We start from the raw sequence: 27,120 nt of genomic DNA on the forward strand, positions 1-27,120 counted from the left end.
TATCTGTAATTACAGCAGCACAGAACATTGATAAATAAATTCTTAACCATGATGCCTTTTCAATTCTTATCATATTATTATTACGGTTGGTTGCACAGCCAGCCAAATATTTAAACTGGATTTGGTGTTTTTATCTATCTATCAAGGGCTTCCCATGGATATTATTGTTTGTGTTAAAGACATCATCATGGGATGTTTTCATTTTTTGCACTTTTGCAATGGGCAAATAACTTTTTTTTACTGTAGACCTGCTGGAACTACTGTACTGGCCCTAGTTGCTTAGCCAACAGCAATATCTGTTATATCAGGCATGCTGTAAACAAGATGAATGTAAGTTTGGATCTAAAGGCCCATCAGATTTCAACCTGCTTGTTTTTAAATTCTCAACTTGAGGGTCCCAGTAGTTTTTACTACATTTGAATGCAGCCAAGAGAATGATCCTGATAGGGACTTTTTACTGGATACACAAAAGAAGTTGAGGGTTTGTAAACCAAGGAAGAAATACAAAAGATAAAACAAGGTAAGACTTAAATTGTGATTTTTAACTGGATTTACAAAAGAGGTCTGTTAAAGTCTTGAAGAAATATTCATGATGGAAGAAAGAAAGGCAATATATGAATGAATTAAAGTTCAAACTTGTTAGAAGTAAAAAAAAGAAATATAAGTTGGCATCCTTGATCAAAGTTAAAATAAAACATGTTTTTATAAAGCTCTCGTAACTCTTTACATATTTTTTGTCAATACTAGGACTGAAAAATCAATAATGGTCAGTCAATATGGTTTTGCATATAGAAGGGGTGGGCTACAGAATAAGAAATGTTTGTAACTTTATAGGAAGTGATGTAGTTATCAAAGATTGCCTATTTCCTTAAAATATACCTATCTAGCACAACAGTCTTCTGAATTAGATATGTTGTAGATATGTTCACATGTCTCATGAATTATAGCTTAAGAAGGAGCTAAAGGCCACCCACACATTTAATGTTGGGACATTATAGAGTATAAAGAGAAATAGTAACCAAATAAGAGATACCCACATCTTTTTTTCAAAAATGAATAACAACAAATTATTCTCTACAAAGCTACTATATTTTTCTCAGATTTTAGAGAAATTAAAATAAACTGGATAGGATTCTTCCAATAAACATTACAGATTTTTCTCAATTTGACATCTCAGTGATTTTACCTTGCACCTTACAAAGTCCTACAAACAAAAGCTTACTTTTTAAAAGATTCCCCCCCCCCCAAAAAACTAGCTTTACGTAAACTAAGTGTAATTTTTTAAAATAACATGTATAGCCTATTGCAGTGATGGCGAACCTTTTAGAGACCAAGCGTCCAAACTGCAACCCAAAACCCACTTATGTATCGTCGGGTGCTGGGTGGGCATGGCCCATTGGGTGGGCATGGCCCATTGGGTGGGCGTGGCTGCAGTGGTAAAGGCAGACTGGGTGGGACTAAAAAGTTCAAACAATCAATTCCAACTTTGCAAGATCTTTTTTTTTCCCACGAGAAGTTGAAATTGATTGATTGATTCTTTTTTTTTTTTTGCACACGGCAGTGGAGGCCTAAAGCGAAAAGGTTTTATAAAACCCAAGTGAAGGCCTAGGACTGGGGCAACAGTGTGCGTGCCCACAGAGAGGGCTCTGCATGCCGCCTCTGGCACCCGTGCCATAGGTTCGCCACCACTGACCTATTGTGTCTTATTTTTCCTAACTCCTTCACATTTCCATTTTAAGTAATATATTTATCTGAATACTACTTGTAGTTATTTGTAAGCTATTTTTTTCCCAAATAATTTAAAGATGGTATGGTGATAGACATAGATTTGGTGAGGTGCTTTCTTATAGTTCAGGCTGTTCTTCTTTTTGGTAAACATGGTAAAGTATCCTGTTGACTAATACTTTCAGCTATTATAGTTTTGCATAATTTTCTACTCAGTTTCATTTAAATGAAAACCTATTGAATAAGAGTAGGAAAGCAATAATAGGGGATTATCCAGCATCTATTCAAAGCTAGATCAGAGATCCCCAACCTTTTGGGCACCAGGGACTGGTTCCATGGAGAGAGAGAGATTTCCATGGACCGGAGGGTGTGTGGTTTTGTGTGCTGCCTGCATCTCCCAGATGGGGCTTTGCTTGTTTGTGCGGACTGGTTGCTGGCATGCTGCAGCCTGGTACTGGTCCACGGACCAGGGGTTGGGGACCCCTGAACTAGATTATCTGGAAGATTTCTACTGGAATCTTACTAAATATATATATTTCTTTTTACACATGTCATTATTAATGGAACTCTTGCAGAACATTTCAAAGAAAACAACTCAGTCTTGTCATCTACTGGTAGGGGTGTCCCTTGGGAAGCAAATATAAATGGCTATCAAACCTCTATCCTTTTTTCCATGCCTTTGATTTATATAATGCATACTAAAAAAAAGTGGGTCTTAAATCAATGGGTCACAAATATCATTGTTATTCCTCTGTCTTGGTGCTACTTGACCTCTCAGCGGCTTTTGATACCATCGATCATGGTATCCTTTTGCAACAACCTGAAGGGGTGGGAGTGGGAGGCACCGTTTTACGGTGGTTCTCCTCCTACCTCTCTGGCCGGTCGCAATCGGTATTGGTGGGAGGGCAGAGGTCAACCTCAAGGCCCCTTGAATGCGGTGTGCCACAGAGGTCGGTCCTCTCCCCCCTCCTATTTAACATTTATATGAAGCCGCTAGGTGAGATCATCAGACAGCATGGGGTGACGTTTTATCAGTATGCTGATGATACCCAGCTATATATCTCCTCCCCGAGCTCTCTCAGTGAAGCGGCTGATGTGATGGGCCGTTGCCTCGAAGCCATGAGGGTCTGGATTGGAGTTAACAGACTCAGGCTCAATCCTGAGAAGACCGAGTGGCTTTGGATGTTGCTCCCAAGGATCATGTCGACTGTCCAGTGTTGACTCTTGCGGGGGAAAATATACCCTCTTCGGGGCGGGTTCGCAACTTGGGTGTCCTCCTTGATTCACAGCTGAATTTGGAACATCATTTGACGGCTGTGGCTGGGAGGACCTTTGCACAAGTTCGTCTGTTGCACCAGTTGCGACCCTACCTGGACCGGGAGGCTCTCCTTACAGTCACTCATGCCCTTGTCACTTCACGTCGGAACTACTGCAACGCGCTCTACATGGGGCTACCCTTGAAAAGTATTCGGAGACTGCAGTTGGTCCAGAATGCAGCCGCGCGAGTGATAGTGGTGCTCCTCGATACACCCACGTTACACCTATCCTCCATGAGCTGCACTGGTTGCCTATTGGTCTCCGGGTCCAATTCAAGGTGTTGGTTATTAGCTTTAAAGCCCTATATGGCTCAGGGCCAGGCTATTTGCGAGACCGCCTACTACCTCATAGTTCCCTTCATCCGGTTAGATCCCACAGGCTGGGACTCCTTCAGGTCCCGTCGGCCAAGCAGCGCCATTTGGCGGGGCCACAGAGGAGGGCTTTCTCTGTGATGGCGCCCACGTCTTGGGACCAGCTCCCCCCAGAGATTAGGACCACTCCCACCCTGTTGGTTTTCCGTAAGCTGCTTAAGACCTGGCTTTTCCAGCAGGCCTGGGGTTTATAAAATCTGGCCCCTGGATGACTGTTATTGTACTGTTTGTTTTGTTATGTTTTATGGTGTTTTTATTGTTAGCCGCCCAGAGTCCTCTGGGAGTGGGGTGGCTTATAAATTTTAAAAATAAAATAAAATAAATTTTAATATTGCTGATCCCTCTGCCAATTACATAAAATACTACCTTCTATTAGTACTAAATACTATTATTAGTAGTAGCATTATAAATATTAATACTAAATACTACCTACCTAATAACTACTAAAATACTACAAAATATTTTATGTATTTATTATTTTTATATATTTGTATAACTAAAGTAATTGCGTGAATCTTTTATAAGGTTCCAAAATAATCTGCCTTTTTAAAAATCAGACAATAATTAAAACATTTAAGCAAATGTAACTTATAGCTGTACTACATGAGGGATTACTTCTATCTTTAAAGATTTCCCCTTGACAATGGAAATCAGGAAAAAAATATACATAGAAGTCTCTTCCAAAGTGAACCATGATGAAAAGCTGTTATCTGCACTAGAAACCTTGAATTCATAATTTTAGCCGGTGTTTAAAATTTAGAATAAAAATATTTATAGCAAAATAAACAAGTTATCTTCATATTCATATTCATTCAGTTTATATTACAATATATTACAATATAAACTGAAACAAAATAATTCATTAAAGAAATTAATCAATTATCAGTTAATAAATGGCTGGGCATTATTGTTTAAGGACATTTATATTTATGACAACATTTATATTTAAGACTAACATTTTCACAAGTGAGCACTGCACACACAATTCAGTTTATGTTGTACCATATTCCCTAGCAATGGAAGTAACAAAGCAGAAGCCCTTAGCAAAATTTGACTTTTTTTGGAAACAAAGCTTAATGAGTATTTATGCTGTTTTGCAATATTTGTAATTACTTACATTAAGAAAAGACCCTTTACAACAGACATGTCAAACACAAGGCCCAAAGGCCAAATGCGGCCCGTGAAATGGTTTTATGTGGCCCACAAAGCCATCCTGGAAACAAGGCCCCCACTGCCTTGGCCCTAACCGGCTGGGAGCCAATGTACAATTTTGTGGTGGCCATCTATGCTGAAACGCATTCAGTCTTAGCTCCACAAGGCCATCTAGAAACAGCAAGGAATCAGCCCCTGCCATGTCGGCCCCATCTCCTGGGTGCATGCTGGGGAGGTGTCACCCTTTGTGAGGAATGAAGAAATGGACCATGCCTTGGTGCTTGCCCCCTTCTGCCAGAGACCCTCAGATCTGTTCCACTCCTGCCCAGGCCCCCACAGGCACCCTTGACACGAATGATGTAGAGCTGGCCATGCCCACTCAGTAGACCACACCCACTCCATCCACGCCCACCCAGTAGGCTGCACCCTGGCCACACCCACCCAGTCCCCAGAGAGCAACCGCAATGCTGATGTGGCCCTCAATGAAATTGAGTTTGACACCCCCGCTTTACAATATTTACAATAAGATTTACAATACTTTATTGTAAAAATAATTTACAGTTAAAAAAACTTTACTCCTGGATAAGTAAAGAGATTCCATAAACAGATCTGCAATAATTCTACTACAAATTTACTGATAACCCTTCAGCTAGAAAGGTAGGGATCAATCACACTGGCCAAAGTAGTTTCAGAAGTATCCAGCAATTTTTGAGTATTTATCAGCCCAAATATATCTCTTAACAGATGTCTCCCATCTAATTGTTAAGCAGATTTAAGCAGCATTCTTCCCCTTTAAAACTCTTGTCACAACCTCTTGTTAGGAATGGTAGTGTTGTAACAATATGGGTATTTTTTTTTGCATGCAAATAATTATAATTTGTGGAAGTGGCTTTCCTATACACAAAGTTCTTATTTGTACCCATCTCTTCTCCTCAGCTTTCCAAATGCAAACTACGGCTTTTTCCAATGGCCATGGAAGTTATCTCTATTTTCTTCTATGTAACAAAACATGCATCTGCTCTCCTCTTGTGCTTAAGCACAGTAGGAATAATGGGAGGGGCAAAATCCACCCACTTGTAGTTATGTGATCAAGAAGGGCTTAAGAATAGTTAGAAGAGTGCTGCTCAATTATATCTTCCATATATACATTAGGGGATTCTTTTAAAGAATATTTTTCATGCAGCCCCCAGTTACACCCAAATAATTTTTAAACCTGAACTTTCCTCAATCAGCTTCTCCTACTGTACCAAACTTTATCTTGTTCAATTGACAGAGGCAGAAAAAAAACCAATGTATTGAGCCACCACTCACAAACAACTAGGCCATCCCTTCACTACATTATCCAAGCCTTTTGATAAATATGCTACTGGAATTTTCTCTGGGCCCAATTTTTGTGAGGAAGAGTTCAAATCCTCAACTTTGGTCAGGTAAGGCGAGAGCTGATGCTCTTGTGAGAGCATCCTTTAGGGCTTGCCATGACTTCTGGTGTTCCCTTGTCCATTCCCAGACCATGTTTTTCTAAGTCAGTTGATAAAGTGGTTTGGCTAACAGAGAGTACAAGGGGATCCAAAGTCTAGCAAAGCCTGTGATGCCCAGAAAGGTTCTTAGTTGCTTCTCATTGCTGGGGACTTTGAGAGTGGCTATGGCCTGAAGGGGGGATGATTGGAGGTGATTTTTTTCCTGTTTGAGGATGTATCCCAAGTATTGGACCTCAGGAGACACCCATTGCACCCTTTTCCAGGATACTGTGTATCCCTTGTCTGCAAAGTGATTGAGAAGGTCAAAAGACCAATTCATCTTTTGGTCTTTTCCTGCTATAAGAAGGTCATCAATGTACTGAAGGAGAGTTGTTTCTCAGGGTGAGAAGTCTCTCAAGTCCTGGGCCAGAGTAGCCAGAAAAGCAGTCGGGGTATTGCAGTAGCCCTGGAGCAACCTAGTCCAGGTTAGTTGACACCGGAAGCCATTTTCAGAGTCTTCCCACTCAAATGTGAAGTAGGGCTGTCTCTCTCGGGCCAATGGGATGCAAAAGAAGGCATCCTTCAGGTCAATCACAGTGTACCAGACTTGGTCACTGGACAAGGTGGTCAGTAAGATATATGGGTTAGGACTGTAGGATGGAGGGGCTGGATCCTGGAATTAACCTCCCTTAAATCGTGAATAAATCTCCAAGTCCCATCAGGTTTTGGAACAGGAAAGATCGGAGTGGACAATGGGGACTGGGTCCTTCACAAAAGTACATTTTTGAGAAATATATCAATTTGGGGTTTTAAGCCAACATGGTCCTCCATTTTAATTGGATACTGGCAATTGTGATAGGATAGGCCAGGGGGAATCAGAAGGGCTCGGTGTGCAGAGGCAAATTTGGTAAACCCCAGTGTTCCCAGGTACCACACATTGGGGTTAATTTTCAAATAATTGGGGATCCTTTGACTTAAGGGATCATTTAAACAGCACATGTAAGCTTGGACTGGTGGGGTGTCCAAACTCACTCCAGCAAGGGAACATTTGATGGTAGCTCCTAATTTTCCAAGAAGGTCCCACCCCAGCAAATTCAAAGGATACTGAGGAAGGACCAAAAAGAATGTTTGATTTGGGGTCCTTTGTTGACCTGAACAGAGAGGGGAAGGCTGTGGGGAGCAGCCTCCTCCCTTCCAGTCATTCCAACAATAGGGGTGGTTTCTGATGACAAACAAGGAATTTCAATACTAATAGGTGGCACCAGTGTCTACCAAAAAGGAATATGGCTTTCCCCCTCCCCCCCTATTTTTTCCACCAGGGAGGTCAGGGGAAACAAATCACCCTCCGGAGGCCCCTCAATAAATCTCAGGATAGAACTCTAGGGCAGAGACTGACATTAGGTGCTGGGGGCCCCTCAGTGGGCATGAGGAAGCCTCCCTTCCTAATCCCCAATATAAGCAAGCCTCTTCCTTGGAAGCTTCTGGTGAAGTTTCCTCATGGGTCACTGCCCTGGAGAGATTTGTTCCTCCATTGGCCAAATCTCTTACACCTAGCAACTAAGTCCGCTGCAGGGAGCCCTGATTGGACTGATAGGGTTGTCTTTTGCCGGGGTTAGGGGCCTGCAAGGCAATGGCCAGAAGAGATGCCTGTTTTCGCATCTTTCTGTCCTCTTTCTTTTCTTCCTCCTCTTCCCTCTGTGCAAACATCATGAAGACAGTTTGAATCAGAGTTTCAGGATCTTGGGTGGTAGAGGCTGGTAATTTTTGCGATTTCTTCCTAATATCTGGGGAACTCTGTCCCACAAAGGTCATTTTTAATATGACTTCATTCACAGGGAGCTCTGGATCAAGATCCATGAATCTCCTGAAGCCATCTTTAAGATCGTTTAAAAAATCGGTTGGGGACTCTTTAGCTTCCTGGAGAATTTGGTGAACTCTATGGAAATTCACAGCTTTAGGCATACCTTTTCGTAAGCCATGGCCTCTTGGGTGTGACGAATGATGGTAAACCTGTCATTCGTATTTGGGTCAATTTCGAAGATGGGAGCAAGAATTATTGCAGGATCTGGCATAACTCAGCTGAATTCCTATCTACTATCCCTTCGGTTCTAGCAGCCGCGTAGTGAGCAACAGCCGCCTTAAGAACTTGGCGTCTGTCTGCTGCTCCCAACAATGCTGACAGAAGAGTGAAGAGATCTTAGAACATGGGTTTGTGAGTAGTAACAATCCTTTGGACTAATTCAACGTATTGTTGAGGTGCTTCCTGGTAAGGGGGAAGACTTTTCCACCAATTAAAAAGATCACTTGTTGAAAAAGAGGTGTGTATATATAAGCTAATTGGTTTCCCATCGGAACTTGATGAAGTGGTGCCAAGATTGATGGGCCTTGTTGTTTGTCTGGTCCATAGGGTTGTCCTGCTCGGGTATGAGGACTCAACAAAGGGACCTTCAATACCTCCAAGTGCCCCTTCCTCATCCTGTGCAGGCAAAGGAACCAGAGCGGGCATCATATCCAGTGGACTCGGTGCCACGGGGGCACTTGGAGAAACCCAAGGAAAAAGAAAGAATGTGATGGTAAGGTGGAGGAAATTCTTCCTCTTCTTCAACTTTGATTTTCCAAAATTTGGGGTTTAAATTTATGACTGGACAGACTTTTGGAGTTTTGGCCCTGAGGCCATAAGTCTTTTGAATATCAGTCCGAAGGGCCAAATTAGAGAAAAAGCCTACATAAAGTTCTTCTTTGATTTTTCCTTTCACTGCCAACACAGTTAGAAGATTTTGCAAAATTTCCGTATTCACCGTTCCCATGGCAGGCCATGGGGGTTGATGAGATCCAAGAAAATAGATTGGCCAAATGGAAGTGCACAAAATTTTAAGCTTTTCTTTCTTAAAGGTTACTTTTGCTGCTACAACCGGTCTCAGTACTTTCCAGTGAGCTACAATGCAGCCCAGAGGAGTGCACGGTTTAACCTTCCTAAACTCAGATTCATTTGCTTGGTGCAAACTACTTTTCCTGTTCCCCATGATCCCAAAAGATTTCTTGGACCTATCTCTATCTACCCTGGAGACTACTGGTTCGGGGTTGACCAAAACCCTCTTATATAGGACTACCAGTTTGGAGTTTGATCAAAAACCCTTTCTTATATGGGCCTACTTACAGGGGCTACTTTACAGGAGATTCTCAACAAGCACGCACTTTGGTTCAGAAATCTTCCTAAACACTAAGCATTCACATCCCCACTACAATCCCCAAACCTTCCTCAATTCCTATTTCCAAATTTTTCTCAGGTCCTAATCCCAAATCTTCTTCAGTTCCAGAACAGTTCTACTTACTTACACAGTCCTTCTTCTGATATCCTTACAGCAGACTTGAGTGGTGGGAAGCCTCCTATTAACGTTTGGGTTCAAGCAATCACAGGTCTTCCAGATGCTAGCTGGGCCAAGGTCACTGGACTAAAAGGGCCAGGAGCACTCTTGACCTTGTCACCAGTCTGCACCAGTTTTCCTGGATGCTGTGCCAAAAGTCAGCTCGAAGGAAACGCAGGCCTCTGAGTCCCTGTTCGGGCACCAATAAATATGTAAGGGTCAGCAGCTACCCAAAGAACTTGAGGTTCCAAGAGGGCAAATCAGGAGACTCAAGCGGAGGCTTTCAAGAGAAACAGAACTTTGTTTGGCCAAGTGAAGTTGCTAGATGGAACACTATCTGAAACACTGGCAGCTGCGTTCAGGTGTGCCACACACTAGTCAGTTAGCACTTCTTTATATAGGCAGGCAATAACCAATCATAAAGACACACATGTCAATACACATAATATCAGCCAATCACATTTCATTCCTTTCCCGCTCTTTTCCTTATCTCTGGCTCTGTGTACGTGTTCTTCCTGTACTCACAAAATGACGTCCCTAATGCAAGCACAGTTTACAGAAGCAAAATGGTGGTAATTAGGCTAACAACAAGAATACCCTTATCTACAATCCCTATAGAAGAAAACAACACTAAAAGAAATTAAAAACACAAATCGCTTTCTGATACCAGTTAAATTGCCAAAAATCAGTTTAAAACATCTTGTTCCATGAATAAACACCTCAGCATTACACAATAATGCACATACATGGTTGAGTTCCTATCTGAGCTGTTATACAAGTGCACGAAAAAATGATATTTTCAGGGATTAATGGTTTACGCACTGCAGTTTAATTCTAAATAAAAGTCAATATTTCTAAAATATGCTGCACTTTTTCTTTAAATAGTAATTTGATTAAAGATTTGATTAAAGATTATTATTACAACAATAAAAACTAATACACATTTTTAAACTATAAATGTATATAAAGTATAAAGCAGAAAAAAAGAAAAACTAGGGAAATAGAAAAGAAAGAATACAGTAAAGAAAAATATTTGACTTCCTGCCTTCATCACAAGTACAAATAATTTTATTAACCTAGTAACTCTTCTCTCAAAATAGGCACTTCACTTTTCCAATTGGATAAAATAAAGGGGCCCAGAGAAGAAAGGCCCAGTTTGAAGACTCTTTCCCCTCCCCTACCCTTCTGGTCAAGCTGCAGATCTTGAAAGCTGCAAAGAACTATAGAAAGATTTCCTTAGTTTGCCTGGAATTCAGGCTCTCTTCCCAATGTCCCTGGGAGAATTGAAATAATTAAGGTAAGCTGGCAAGAAAAGTATACGCAGAAGCATCAGGATGCTTTATTTTTTAATTGGTGCTGCTTTCTTCAATTGGATAGTTGTATGTAGATTCCCCTTTTCTGACCCTCTGCTTCTTATTTTGTTTTGCTTATTGATAATCATTGCTAGCTCTGAGATGCCTATATCCCTATTCCTATAACTTGGAGCAGCTAAGGCAGGGGTCCCCAACCTGTGGGCCATGGCCCACTACCAGGCTGTAATCACTTGGCCACCAGACTGTGTGAAGGGATGGTCAGTGCATGCACTTACCCCCCCTCGTGCTAGCGCTGCCCTGAGCATCCCATCAGCGCTAGTGCCACCCCGCTGCCCATCAGCATCCCGTCCCAGCGGTGCTAGTGCCACCCCGAGCATCCTGCTGGTGCTAGCTCTGCCCCCGAGCATCCCGCTGGCCCTAGTGCCACTTCACTCCAGAGTGTCGCACCAGCACTAGTGCCACCTATAGCTTCCCACCAGTGCTAGTGCTGCCCCATTTGCAGCACTAGCACCTGCGCAGCCCCATTTGCATGTGCTCACATGCGGCCGTGTGTGTGTGTGCATATGCTCACATGCAGCCCATTTGTGCACACGTGCAAGGGACTCATTTTTGTGTGTGCACGCAGCCCATTTGCGCACGTGCATGTAGTGGTGCCTACCTCCTTTTCCGAGCCACCAAATCAAAAAAGTTGGTGACTTCTGAGCTAGTGTATTCCCCCAGTAATTATTTTGCTGCATTTGCTAGAATAAAAATATGTACTTCTTGGGTACTCCACTGTTGGGTATTTACTAGTATCACACTCCAAAATCACTTAGGCTTAGCAGATCTGGTTGAAAAGGAAAGGAAAGCTATTTATTTAAAAATGTATTTCTATCGAGGTATACGGGGGTATAATCCTGTTCTGACCCTTTAGTTTCACAGGATTTTTTTTTGTTGGGGGAAGATGTGCATCTCCTGAAAGGACATCTTTACTTTTAAGATAATTACCCAGATGGAACTCTTGTCTGAGAAACAGCAACACCCCAATATTTCAGAAGTCAAGTAGAATGAATGGCAAGAGGGAGACCAGAGAAAAATTTCTGGCTGGCTTATGTTACAGGTTTCCAACTGATACAAGCAAAATTAACAGTAGTTCTAAAAAAGTTATGCAGTGGTAATAATTATGTTAAATAAACACTTTAAAACATGGGAGAAGTGATAAAGGATTAAAGTAGACAAAAATATAACATCATGGCAATCAATTTTGTTATATTTTGAAATAGACCCATTATTCAGGAAAAGTTGTGATTATGATTGCTTAAGCAACTTCCTCTTAATATCCCAAAGTCAACATTAGGAAAAAATAAATATGATAAATGTTAGAAAAAGACAAGTTTTATTTTCATACTGCCGTTATCTTTTGTCAGAAGTTGAAGAATTGCACTGGAGGGTCATATCTCTGTGAGAAAATGAGTAAGAAAGGAATAGTAAACATCTTCACAGAAATAAACTTCCTTAGCCAAAGCAGAAATTGTACACTTAAGAATAACCAAGGCATTCAATAATTCTAAAATTCCAATATAATTTATTATGGGGAAAGCAACTATGTGGGAAATTAGAAAAAAAATTCAAGTTTAAAAAAACACCCTGGCCAACTATATGATGCTAGTGAAAAACCCAACACTTAAGCACACTCAAAAAAAAAAAACAAGCTCCACAGTTAATAGAAGAATTGCAAGGTTTATTTTTCTCTCCATACTAAAATGGACTCAAAGAAAGCAAGATCTTGGCTTCTCAGTCATTCTCAGAATATGTTCTGAAAAACTGAAACTTGTACAAGGCTTCAGCTATAAAAATTTCCTTTACAGAGATGATAAATAGCTAAACTAATAAGGTAGGATCCCTAGTTATTATTAATTATTATTTATTTAGTAGCTTTCTGTTCACAGGTCAATTAATCCTTTTCCATAGGACCACATAAATACATAATCTGGAAAACTTAAGAAAGAACTAACTTCAAAAAGTGTTACAGTATTATGGTTTTAGGCAACAAATACCATTAATTAAGCTGGATATTCACTTATGATCATGTGATTTGACCTACAACTACGTGGCTCAATTTATTACTATGATGACTTGACTTACAATCATGGTGAAACCATATAAAATCAGTTTGGCCATATAATGATTTTAATTACAATTACAATGACTTACTTGACCTATAACAGAAATTCTGATCCAACTGTGTCTATAAGGATTACCTATATTAATAAAATATGTGAGTCTGAAAAGATGCTGCAAGACTCTTCCAGATCTTTGGCTATTGGAGGTTAAAACAGCTCTCCCTATGCAGAACTTTCAGACTCTATATACTTGTAAAGCCAAGTATGTTATTATTTGTAGCAAGTTAAAATAATTTGAGGTATTATACACCTCAATTATATGAATATTTGTGATATTACTGTTCTTTTGAATAAATTTCTTTGAGTTTAGAGGTTACTCTAGAAACAAATGTACAACTTACTTTTAATAATTAAATCTTCAACTACTCATCATGAGAGGTTCCAAACTTTGTAATACTAAAACCACACATTGGGAGTTTGCACACATATAACAAGGAATAAAGCTGAGAGTGAGTTTTAATAACATTCCCAGTTTACTTATACAGGAAAAGACAGAATATGTTCAAATGCTTTAGTTTTGTCTACACAAGCTGAATCAGATTTTAAAAATATATCTATGATACCATCTAAGATGTTTGCAGTCTATGATAGATTGAGAATGATTGGTTATAAGATGCATATATACATTTTCATTAAAAGAAATATCATTATTTAAATGAATATATTAACATTGTTTATTAAAATATTTAATAACTAGAAAAAAAGACCAACAGTCATTAGAAAATTGGTGAAAATGGGAAGGAGATAAGGCAGTGATGGCGAACCTTTTAGAGACCGAGTGCCCAAAAACCATCCTCGCTCCACTCGCAGGGCCACCTACCGCGTTCACGGCATGCCACAGCAGATCGCTCAGGCACCCCAGCAGTGCCATGGTGGCCACGCCCTCCGCCCACGCCCCGCATTATCTGCACATGATGGGGTGCGAGGGTGGAGTTTTGTCTCTGCTGCCCGGCTGCCATGTCCTTGGCTGTAATGCTCTGCGACTCTCCTCCGGGGGGGCTGCTGGTGAGGAGGGGGCCGCAGGGGGAGACAGGCTGGGGTGACGTCACATGTGCTCACAGAGAGGGCTCTGAGTTCTGCCTCTGGCACGCGTGCCATACGTTCACCACCACTGAGATAGGGTATGAAGGTCCCCCACTGGGTTCCCAAGCCATTTCTTAGAGCCAGAGTTGTGGTTGAAAAAAGAAGAGATATTGAACGAATGTTGGAGAAAAGAGGGACACAGCAAAGCATGGAGGAAGTGAGAAGGGGAAGAGGTCAAGATAAGCTAGAACAGTGGTTCTCAATCTATGGGTCGCGACCCCATTTGGGGTCGATCGACCATTTCACGGGGGGTCGCCACGCAAGGCTGTCCACCATTTTTCCCCTTTTCCAGCGGGTGCCTTACCTCCCTTGGGCTGGGCCAGCTGATGGCCCAGCCGGTGGTCGGTCTGCTTCGTCTCTGCCGCTTGGCAGCTACGCCTCAGCCGGTGCAGGAGGCAGCACCACGCATGTGCAGCACTCTCAGGCAGGAAAAGTCCTTAACTTATGACTGGCTGGGTAGTCCTTGACTTACGACCGGTTTAGTCCTCGACTTACAACTGGCTGGGGTCGTGGCATTAAAAAGGTTGAGAACCACTGGGCTAGAACAACAGGGGAGAACCTCAGAAGAGGCGAAGGAAATAAGAATTACCAGAAGCACAAAGACACGACAAAAACAGGACAATGGGAGAGGAGTATAAGATTTGGTCAATAAATATAGAGGGTTAAACACACCAGTAAAATGTAGGAAAGTTTTCAGTAAGCTTATCAAACTAAATACGGACATTATCGCCTTACAGGATGTTCACATAAAAATGATCAAGAATATCTATTAAAACAACCTAAATTAGGTAGGCTATATGTTTCACTAGACGAAAAAAAAAGAGAAGTAGCTCTGTATGTTAAGCAGAAGATAATTTCGAAACACATCTATAACGACAAAGAGGGAAGGGTCTTGATAGTTGAGGCTAAGCTGAATAAAAAATAATAATTGTTGCAATATATGCCCCAAATGGAGCTCAAGTATCCTTTTTTAAAAACCTTCATAATAAGCTGAGTGATATAGAGAGAGATGGTTTCTGTATAATCGGAGATTTTAATGCGATTGCAGATAAAATAAAAGACCACAAAAGTATAGAGGCAAGGAAAGGAAACAACAACAACAAAAAAAAACTTCCCAAAACTTTTTTTGAGATGTGTACAGATCTTAGCTTACACGACGTTTGGAGGGAAAGGAATTATGATAAGAGGGAATACATATACTTTCCTAATAGACACAGATCATGGACCAGGATAGAAATGCTATGGTTTACAAAAGAATTAGCCTCAGAAATTCAAGAAATTGATATTGAACCTAGCTTCTGGGCAGACCATAATCTGATAGGTTTTCGCTTGAAAGGACAAAGGAGTAGGCCAAGATGGACTTTCCAAAGAGTGATTCTTAAAGAAAAAGAATTTAAGGAAAGAATGGAGAAAGAGATGCACCTTTTCTTTCAAGCGAATGACAATGAGGATACATCCTTGCAGAACATTTGGGATACGGCAAAAGCATGCATGAAGGGTGTAGCAATTTCGTACATGGCCAAGAGAAACAAAGAGAAAAACAATATAGGATGAGGCTCAAGGAAGAATACAAACAGGCCGAAACACAATTTCAGAGAGATCCTGAAAACAAAGGATTGAAAAATAAAATGGATTTAATTAAACATAAACTATGTATAGAGGATTCGGAAAAGTTAGCACAAAAATTACAGGCAGCTAAACAAAATAACTTTGAACACGCGAATAAACCGGGAAGATGGCTACCGTATAAACTAAGAAGGCAGAAAGAGAAGCAACGGATTATTAATTTGGAAGACGAGAAAGGAGAGATTCAGGGGGAGGAGAGTATAAAAAGGGGAATCGCCCAAAGATACTATGAAAAACTATATAAATGAGGGAAAAAATGCAGAAAGGATAATAGAATACTTACAGGAGGCAGACATATCGAAGATTCAAGAGGAAATAAAATCTATGTTAAATGAGGAAATAAGAATGGCTGAAATAATCAGGGCTATAAATAAACAAAAGATCAATAAGGCAACTGGCCCAGATGGAATACCAGCGGAACTATATAAAGAACAACAAAGTGCACTCAATCAATACTTACTAGAAGTTTTCAACGTTGTATTAACCGATGCTAAAATACCTAAGTCCTGGTCAGAGGAAATATAATATTGATTCCAAAAGAAGAAGCAGAAAAAACATGGATACAAAATTATAGACCTGTATCATTATTGAATTCTGACTATAAAATTTTTGCCTCAATAATGGCGGAGAGACAAAAGAAAGATACATTATGGTTTGGAGAAGATGGATTGATTATATTCAAAAGAAATATGAAACTGAAAAGTATTACCTTGCTTTTGAGTAGATTTTAGATAATTATTAATAGTTTTAATTATATTATTATTTTTGTTTTAATTTGTTATATTTGTTTTGAGAAGGAGTTAAAGTGCGTTATAGTTTTGATTGATAGTATAGTTGGTTTATGTTAGTTAGATTATGTTTGTTTATTTGTTACTCTTTAATCAGCTCTGGGAAGTGGGGGAGGGGGGAAAGGGATCAGGGGTGGGGGGTTTATATTGTAATAAATTTGTAAAACTTTTAATAAAAAAATAATAGTGGCAGAGAGTTTCAAAAAGTACCTAATTGACTTCATACATTCGGATCAAAATGGGTTCTTACCAAACAGACAGACTAAACGGAATATAAGAACAATCTTAGATATTCTCGAATTTTTTTTTTATTAAAAGTTTTACAATTTTACAATAATATCCCTCACCCACAACCTCCCAGCCCTCCCAAAAACCCTCCCCCCCTCTTCCCAGAGCCGAATACAGGGTTAACAAGAGCTAAAAATACAAAACATTTAAACTTAAGTAAACCTAAAACAAAAATTACATTAATAAAAGAAAAAAAAAGAATCCAATATATATATAATAATAAAAATCCAATATATATATATAATAAAAAAAACTTATTGTCTTAAACTTTAAACTTTAAACATAAATTATTCAAAAGCTAAATAATATCTTTTAATATCATACTTATACTGTATAAAGTCTATCCATCTTTTCCACACCAAAAGGTATTTCTCTTGTGATTGATCTTTCAGATAAGCAGAAATTTTTGCCATTTCAGATAAATAAGAAACTTTAAAAAACCATTCCTCCAGGGTAGGCAAAAATTCCTGCTTCCAATATTGTCTTATAAACCCTTGCCACTGTAATTAAATTTAACATTAAAATAATTTCTTTATCATTACAATCAACAATAATACCTAACAAAAACAATTGTGCAGTAAATTTTATCCTTCTCTTAAAATTTTTTTGAATATTCCACCATATCTTTATCCAAAAAGCTTTTATACTTTTACATGACCGCCAAATATGATAATACGTTGCGTTCAAACAACCACATCTCCAACATTTAGGTTGCAAATTTGAATACATACGAGACATCTTTTGTGGATCAAGGTGCCATCTATAAAACATTTTATAAAAATTTTCCCGTAAATTTTGAGCTTGTGTAAATTTAACATTTTGCACCCAAATTACCTCCCATGTTTCTAATAAAACCGGCTCATCAAAATTTTGAGCCCATTTAACCATACAATCTTTAACTAATTCTGTTTCTGAATCCAACTCCACTAATACATCATAAATTCTTTTTATATGAGATCGACTTTGATCTTTAATTTGTTTCCACAAATTTTCATCCTTTATAATCTATCTTCCACCTTTCCAATAATTGTCTATACTGAAACCATGAACAAATAATATTTTCTTGTGCTAATTCATCTATATGTTTTAGTTGCCAATTCTTCCCATCCCAATTAAGTAATTGTTTATAAGAAACACTGTCCATCTTCACTCCTTTCCTTATTCCTTCTATTGCATGCCCTGGAATGGCCCATAATGGAATTCTTGAATCTATTCTACAATATTTCTTCCATACTCGAAGTAAAGAAATTCTTAAAATATGAGACTTAAAAGCCATATCCACCTTCTTATTATAAATTAAATAGGCATGCCATCCATATAATAAATCCCACCCCTCCAAAAGGCGTATATCTACATTTGTTAAATTAATCCAATCACTAACCAGTGTTAAAACCACAGAATCATAATACAATTTGAAATTTGGTATCTTGAGTCCACCTCTCTCTCGTGCGTCTTGTATAATTTTAAATTTAACTCTTGGTTTTTTCCCTGCCCAGATAAATTTATTAATACCTTTCTGCCATTCATCTAAACATACCTCATTCTTCAAAATAGGTATCATTTGAAATAAAAAAAGAAACTTTGGCAAAACATTCGTTTTAACCGCTGCTATTCTCCCCAACAAAGATAATTGCAACTTTTTCCAATCATTTAAATCCTTTTGTACTTTAAGCCACAATTTCTCGTAATTATTTTTATACAGTTTTGCATTAGAAGCGGATAAAAATATCCCCAAATATTTTACCTTATTAACAATTTCAAAACCTGTCAATCTAACTAAAGTCTCTTTATCCAAATTATTCATATTTTTGGCAATATTTTAGTCTTATTATTATTATTAACTTTAAAACCAGAAACTTGTCCAAATTGATTTATCAATTGTAACAGCTCCATTACTGAATAAGTTGGTTGAGACAAAGTGACAACCAGATTGTCTGCAAAGGCCCTTAATTTAGATATTCTCAAATTTTATGAATTGCATAATGATCGTCAAGTGGCACTTCTGTTCCTTGATGCACAAAAGGCTTTTGACAATATCAATTGGCAATTTATGATCCAACAACTAAAATTAATGGATGTTGGGGAAAATTTTTTAAACATGGTAACCGCAATATATTTTGAACAAAAGGCCCAGATCATAATAAATGGAGAGGCCACTGATAAATTCAACATACAGAAAGGTACAAGACAAGGATGTCCTCTCTCTCCATTGTTATTTATATATACATTAGAGATTCTTGCTAGATAGTAAGACAAGAAGAGCAGATTAAAGGAATTAAGATTAAGAAAGAAATGTACAAACTTCAAGTTTATGCACACGACTTAGCATTTATATTAGAAGACCCAGAACAATCAGGGCAGAAACTATTCGAAATATTGGAAGAGTATGGGGATCTGGCAGGTTTGAAAATAAATAGAAACAAAACAAAGATTATAACAAAAAACATGACTAATACACAAAAAGGAAACCTCGAGGCAAAATTAGGTATACAAGTAGTTTCCAAATTAAAATATTTAGGGATAGTTATTTCAGCACGCTGCTCATCAATTAAAGAAGATAATTATGGCAAATTGGTAAAGAATATAAAAGTAGATTTAGAGTCCGTTGGAAAAATTTTCATTTTTCATTACTTGGGAGAATTGCTGCAGTGAAAATGAACATCTTACCTAAAATGATAATCCTGTTTCAGAATATCCCAATTCAATTAGACAAGAAATTTTTCAAGGAGCTGAATAAATTAACCTTAGAATTTGTGTGGTCCGGTAAGAAGGCAAGAATAAAATTAAAGGCATTACAGGATGCCAAAGAGAGGGGAAGTTTAGGTTTCCCAGATTGGGAGCTATATTACCAAGCAGCAGCCCTAACATGGATTAGAGACTGGATAACCTTAGAAAATAAAAGATGTTTACATTTAGAGGGTTATGACCTCCAGCAGGATTGGCATGCTCACATATGGATGGGGCAAAGCAGAAACCACCAATATTTTTTAAGACATTGTCAATGCTGCAAATACTGTATATTCTTGCTTTGACAATATGCAAAACTGTCTGGCATTTATTGGGTTAATACTTAGCTTAGACTGGGCGGGGGAAAAAAGCCCGGGAAAGAAAGAGGAAGTAAACGTTTGACCTTCTCACTAATTGGATAATGTGACCTGTGACTGCATGAGAAGGGAGGGGTTGAGCAAGGAAAGCTTGATGCCAGCGCCCGGAAGTTCAGATTCTGGCATGATGTCACAAGTTCCGACTAATGAAGCACTTCAAAGAACTTTCAGGCATGTTTCCTAAAGTCTTTATTTGCAGAGCTACAAATTATGCCGGTCACCATTGGACTAATTGATGCCAGAATCTGAACTTCCGGGCGCTGGCATCAAGCTTTCCTTGCTCAACCCCTCCCTTCTCATGCAGTCACAGGTCACATTATCCAATTAGTGAGAAGGTCAAACGTTTACTTCCTCTTTCTTTCCCGGGCTTTTTTCCCCCGCCCAGTCTAAGCTAAGTATTAACCCAATAAATGCCAGACAGTTTTGCATATTGTCAAAGCAAGAATATACAGTATTTGCAGCATTGACAGACATAAGGTTTGGCACGAATTATTAAAAAGCTGGAATATAGTTAAACGTCAATATTATACAAAGATTCCAGCTTGGCTATTGCCATTGGAGGCAGTCACATATCCCAATTTGTATAGGAAAGACAAGGCTATTATATACAGTATAAAGACATCTTGACAGAAGAAGGTTATTTAAAACAAAAACAAGAGCTAAAACAACAAGGAATAGACATGGAGTGGTGGTCTTATCTCCAGATACAAGCAAGATATATGAAGGATAAGCAAGAATGGGGTATTAACAGACAAGATACGGGGTTAGATAAAATACTGCTAGCCCCGGAGAAAAAACAAATAAAGAATATTTATAAACACCTGTTGGAACATAAGCTATATGAGGAGCAGGTTAAAGAAACAATGGTGACATGGGCAATAGATCTAGGATATAATATAAATATTGATCAATGGCAGCAAGTATGGGAGAGAAATAACAAAATCACATTGGTGACATCATATAAAGAAAACCTGTATAAAATGGTTTACAAATGGCATCTCCCTCCGGCCAGATTAGCCAAAATGTATAACCGATATTCATCTATGTGCTGGAAATGTAAAAAAGAAAAGGGCACCTTTTTCATGTATGGTGGACATGTAGAGAAGCACAGATGTATTGGTGTATGGTCTGGGAATGGGCAATAGAAATGACTAGGCAAAACATTCTATACAAACCTGAGGCATTACTATTAGGAATACTAGAGAAAAATGTAAATAAAGAGGACACATATTTAATTATTCACGTGGTTACGGCGGCAAGGATATTATTTGCTCAAAAGTGGAAAGCAATGGAAGTGCCGAGCGAGGAAGTACTAATAAAGAAAAAATGGAGGTCACAGTAAAGAGATAAGTTAAGATAGAGACCAGAAATGTACAGTTTGTATATAGATATATTATATGTAATTAATGTACAATATGGACTGAGATGTCAGTCAAAGACGATTTACCATGTTTTTAATCCTTTTTTTCTTTGTACTCAATAAAAACTTATAAAAATAAAAAATTAAAGGCTCGTTCAAAACATCAGATGGGTAGGAGCCAATCTCACTTCGGGGAAGAGAAGGCAGCAGTTAATATACTTGCATTCTTGCATTTTTTCCTGTATTCCTGCAAGTCATCTGCAAAATATTAATATTGCAGGGAGGCACTGAAATTGGCAAATTGATAAATACTGTGGGGTTCTTGAGAGCAGTGGTATTGTTGATCTCCTATTAAGATGTTTCAATAAGATGGGGAAGATTCCAAAGATTTGGAAGAAGGCTTACATCTTTTATCATAGCTTTTCTCCCAATTTATAGGGATCTTGTACTGCTCCATTTACATAAAAAACCTAGATTAGAATTCGTAGCACAAATGAGAATCTATTTTTATATGATCAAATTGTATAGCAGACCTATTTAATAGATGATTTAAGCAGATTAGTAACTGTAACAAAGTAGAAAGAACAGGAAAAGAAAAGGTATGGTAATGGTAATTTTAACTTGCTGTTACTATTCTTTGTTATAAAGGAAATTGCTAAATTAAGACATATACCAGAATCAACAATTTATATGGTTTTGCAAAGATCTGTTCCATTTGTTGTCAAATCTTAAGCAACAATATATAAAACAGCACACTGCTCACACACTGCTGTTTTTATTAAATAGATGTGTGGCAACAGAAGACATAACCATTATGCCAACAGATCAGTATAGGTAGAGTATTTAACACCTAAACCAAAATTAAACCAATTATTGTATGACAAGATACCTTCCTTTGAACAAAATATGTAATAATAGATATCATGGATAATGCTAATATAAAAAATCCATATTCAAAATTATACGTGCCATTGAAAAGCAGAAACAAGTGTTTTACATTTTAAGTAAGGGCTCACAACCAAAAACTATAGAAGAAAGTAGTTCTTTTTAAACCGTTGTCACTTCAATTCTATCTGCTTGACAGATAGCAAGTTTACCAAGTACTTTAGAAAGTACAATGTATGACCAATATGATATGTTAGGCCCAGATTACAAAAACTTAAAAGATTTCTTGTGCTAGAGCAGTGATTCTCAACCTGTGGGTCGGGACCCCATTTGAGGTCGAATGACCATTTCACGGGGGTCGCCAAACAACGCAGTCTGCCATTTTTTCCCCTTTTCCTTAGCTGTGCTACTCCCTTTTATTCTATTGGCTTGTGAAAACCAATAGAATAGACTCTCTTGAATAGAGTCTAATTCTATTGGCTTTCAAAAGCCAATAGGAATTGTCCAGGCTGTCTCTGCCCTGCTGAGCCCGCCAAAAGTCCCATTCTGCAAACGGTGCTATACCAGTTGATTAGTCCTCGACTTACAACCGGTTGAGTAGTCCTCGACGTACGACCGGTTGGGGGTCGCGGCATTAAAAAGGTTGAGAACCACTGTGCTAGAGACATACAGTATGTGAGTTTTATTTAAGGAACCAGTTTTGAAAGAAACCAGATTATCTTCTATTTTAAAGATACATTTCTAGAGCAGAAATATAAGGAAATGCTCAGCATTCTGTATCATTAACTGACTTGCGAATGTCTTGTGAGATGATGGTATAAAATCTTGTTAAATAAATAAATGTCCAGGAGAATTAGCATAGATCTATCTGAATACAGATACTGATTCATCTGCTTCTATCAGACTAACTGTAGATTAGAATTTTGTACATTTTGTGCATTTCTGTCCTTTGCATTTAGCCAAATCTCAGGCTGAGAGTATGAAAAAGCCTTGGTTGCGCTTGTTAATCTGTGGTGAAGCCAGGATGATAATAATGCCTCCATCCTTGTATTCCTTAATCTCTCAATGACTTTTAATGTCATTGACCACTTCTAAGTCACATCCATATGTTGGGGATTGGAAGCCCTTTTTATGGTGATTATCTTTTGGGGGGGGGGACTGGTTCCAGTGTCTTTTTACATCCCTTCTGTGTGGGGTGCTATAGGATTCTACTCCCTCTCTTCTTCAATATTTAAATGAAACTGTTGTGCATTTTGTATACTGTTGTTGTGTACTGTTTGGGGTTTGGTATCATTAATATACTAATAATACCTAATTATATTGATCCCAGGTCGCCCAAGTGAAGCTGTCAAGGTTCTGCCCCAGTGCCTGGATGCTATGCCGTTTTGAGTGGGGAGAGCCATCTTCAACTCAGTGTCAACCTTTCAAGGTAGACCAGACTAGGAAACCAAAGTCATGAATGCTAATACTATTTTTACTACAAGGATACAGTAAGAAAATCTTGCAAGTCTGAATATGCTTTTTCCTCCTTCTCATTAGCTTTGTGAGAACTAATAAGGGAGGTTCCTGTCTGAGATGATTTCTCAAATTACATTTCTACCTCAGACTGTGATTTCTTTTATCCGATTGCTGTCTTGGTTGCGGCTCTTCCTCCTCCTCCTCCTCAAAATTATTCTGTCCATTATCCTAAAACTTCCCAAGACCACATGGGTGTGGCTGTTTGAGCCATCTGGGCTTGGGGATATTCTATCTTTGAGTTTGCATGGGATAGCACATCTTCCTTCAAAATTATTAAGCTATCTGGCATCTTTCTACTTGAAGAGTAGATATACGTTGTGGCCAGGAAAGCCCTTGTATAAACTCCATCTGGTGTGCCAGTCATACCCTTTCTTAAATCAAGGAGCACTTTATGCCCTAGTCACCTTAAGACTTGATTACTACAACATGCTCTATATGGAGCTACTGTTAAAGATCACTCAGAAACTTCCACTAGTCCAGAAATGTGGTGGTGCAAGGAATAATATACCTTAATATGACCATGTAAAATTCTGCTTCATGAGCTACACTGGGTGATAGTTTGGTATTCAAACTGCTGGTTATTACCTATAAAACCCTACATGGTTACTTAAGACACTGTCTTTATATAATTTTTTGCTGGCCAAATTAATCTTGTGCATTCTGGGTTCTTTTAATTTTAAATTCATATAAATGGCTGTCCAGTCTCTTCTCCAACACTGGAAGTTTTTAAGAAGAGACTGGACAGCCATTTGTCTGAAATGGTATAGAGATTCCTGCCTGAGCAGGGGGTTGGACTAGATGACCTCCAAGGTCCCTTTCAACTTTATTATTATTATATATACCATATGTTGGGACTTCAGAAGTGCACGTTCTTTGTAGTAGTGCCTGCCTTTTGAAACAAGGTCTCCCCGAGATTGTCTTTGCTCCTATTCTGCTCTTGTTTAGAAAAGTGCTGAAGACATGGCTCTTCACACAAGCCTTTTGGCAAGGGGAGATGAGATTCCTCACTTTATCACATTTGCCATCTTTTATCTTTATGTTTTATTGATTTTACTGTAATTTCTTTGATTGTTCTTAGCAGCCTTGATCTGAATCATTGAGAGACAGTTGGCATACAAGTTTAATAAATTTTTATGGTTGGTTGTATGGTCAGTGCACTGATGATGTCTGCAAGAAAACAACCAAGTTCAGAGAATACCAAGGACTCTTCATTACCATTCTTTTCAACTTTTTTTAGAATAAGTTGATGTAGTCTACAACTCTAAATAAATAAATTCCCATCATGTTCTATATTAGTTGTAGGTTGTGAAATACAGTTTGATATATAATGACCTGTTTTGAGATTACTGTATCAAAGAAACTGCTCTTAGGAATCAATCTGTCAAAAAGATACAGTAATCTCAAAAGTGGCAATGAAAAGAAAACCATTCATACATGCTTGATTCTCTCTTTTCTAGTTTTACTAAACACATAAATAACCCAACCCAACTGCACTTAATTTACTTTTATGTTTCTTCTATATAACAAAGTGGGTGATGCATGCTGTTATACATAGCATTCTTTTGACATTACTTGCAACAGATCATGCTACTCACTATCTTTCTATTTAGCTGACAAATGTGCAATTCAAATTTGATGTGACTGTTTGAAGCTGCATCATTCATTACTGAACAGGTAAGTCATGCCATGAAAGATATTAATAATAGAGTGTAATAATTTTGAGACTTCAAAACTCTGAACCAAGTAATCTGATTTCCAAAGCTGAAATAAATATTTAGAGGTTTTTCAACTTACTAATATGTGAGTACTTCAGAAAAGTTCAAATACATATTATAAACCACTGATCATTACTACATATCTTCTATCAGCTACTAAATATATTTCATAGTGTTGACTATTAAATTAAAATGTAGTATTTTAATCTTTTGTTAAACTTACAAGTGATTCCTCAGTACAATATGTATGTTTTTTTTTCAAATAATAGATTGACAATTTGAAGTAGCTTTATTGGTATATTATAAATTAGCTGTTACTAGAACTATCATCCCTCTTGGAATAGAAAAGGGGGGAAATTGATTATTTCACTTTACACATGAAACAATCTAGCTAGAGTTTTGCAGACAAAGAATTATCTGCACATCTTTGAAAACAATAAGAACACATACAGAAGATAAAAAGAACAAGTTACTAAGGAGACGAATGACAAGTAAGTCAGAATTCTACAGAAAATGTTTGAAATGGATGAGTTAGAAAAGGTTGCTAAGAATATCAAAAATATTTAAATATGTTTAATTAAAAAGAAAAAACATTATATCAGCATTTTAATTAATGTGTTAAACAACTGGAACAAAAAAGGTAAAGTTTCCTAAGTTTATTCAGTTTATAACAACAGCAACAACAAGGATGTGCCCCACTATAGAATTCTGAAGAGACAGTATTGAAGTTTAAGATAGACAGAAACATGGCCAAGAAAATCTAATTACTGTGAATAAGTTTAAATTTCTAAGATCTGATGAAGTATGGGTTACACTATTCAAAATAATTGACTGGTGATCTGGTTGAATACATCCTGGAGACTAAGATCCAGGGAACTACAGATTTAACCAGTGCAATATCTATACCTGCTCTCTGTAGGGAGCAGATCATAACAAGATTGCCCCATTAGCACTTTGGAGCCAATATAGTATTTATTAGAAAACAACAAAGAAAATTTCTTGACAGACTAACTTTATTTCATTTTTTTGACTGGATAACTTTATTAATAGATTGATGATTACTTTAAGGATATCCATAGCAGGCCATTGGCTAATCTAACTCTGTGTTATACAATGTCCAGCTGATTGTATACAGAAATTTCCTAAATGTAGTAGTTAGTTGCAAAGTCAAGTCCGACCCATCGCGACCCCATGGACAATGTTCCTCCAGGCTTTCCTGTCCTCTACCATCTTCTGGAGTCCATTTAAGCTCACACCTACTGCTTCAGTGACTCCATCCAGCCACCTCATTCTCTGTTGTCCCCTTCTTCTGTTGCCCTCCATCTTTCCCAGCATTAGGCTCTTTTCTAGTGAGTCCTTCCTTCTCATTAGGTGGCTAAAGTACTTGAGTTTCAACTTCAGGATCTGGCCTTCTAAAGAGCAGTCAGGGTTGATCTCCTCTAGGACTGACCGGTTTGATCGCCTTGCAGTCCAGGGGACTCGCGGGAGTCTTCTCCAGTACCATAGTTCAAAGGCCTCAATTCTTTTGCACTCAGCCTTTCTTATGGTCCAACTTTCACAGCCATACACTGCAACTGGGAAAACCATGGCCTTGACTATACGTACTTTTGTTGGCAGGATGATGTCTCTGCTTTTTAGTGTGCTGTCTAGATTTGCCATAGCTTTCCTCCCCAGGAGCAAGCGTCTTTTAATTTCTTGGCTGCAGTCCCCATCTGTGGTGATCTTGGAGCCCAGGAAGATAAAATCTGTCACTACCTCCATTTCTTCCCCATCTATTTGCCAGGAATTGAGAGGGCCGGATGCCATGATTTTGGTTTTCTTAATGTTGAGTTTCAAGCCAACTTTTGCACTCTCCTTCTTCACCCACATCAAGAGGCTCTTTAGTTCCTCT

The 27,120-nt window shown here is 38.4% G+C and overlaps 1 protein-coding gene across 4 annotated transcripts in view; it reads right to left on the reverse strand.

The window, feature by feature from the left end:
* The window catches only part of SSBP2 (single stranded DNA binding protein 2), a 164,152-nt gene that overhangs the window by 81,472 nt on the left and 55,560 nt on the right, over nt 1-27,120 (reverse strand). The gene's annotated exons all lie outside the window — the stretch shown is intronic.

The sequence above is a fragment of the Crotalus tigris genome, unplaced genomic scaffold (assembly GCF_016545835.1).
Source record: "Crotalus tigris isolate CLP2741 ecotype Arizona unplaced genomic scaffold, ASM1654583v1 scf7180000023687.2574627, whole genome shotgun sequence".
NCBI classification, from domain to species: domain Eukaryota; kingdom Metazoa; phylum Chordata; class Lepidosauria; order Squamata; family Viperidae; genus Crotalus; species Crotalus tigris.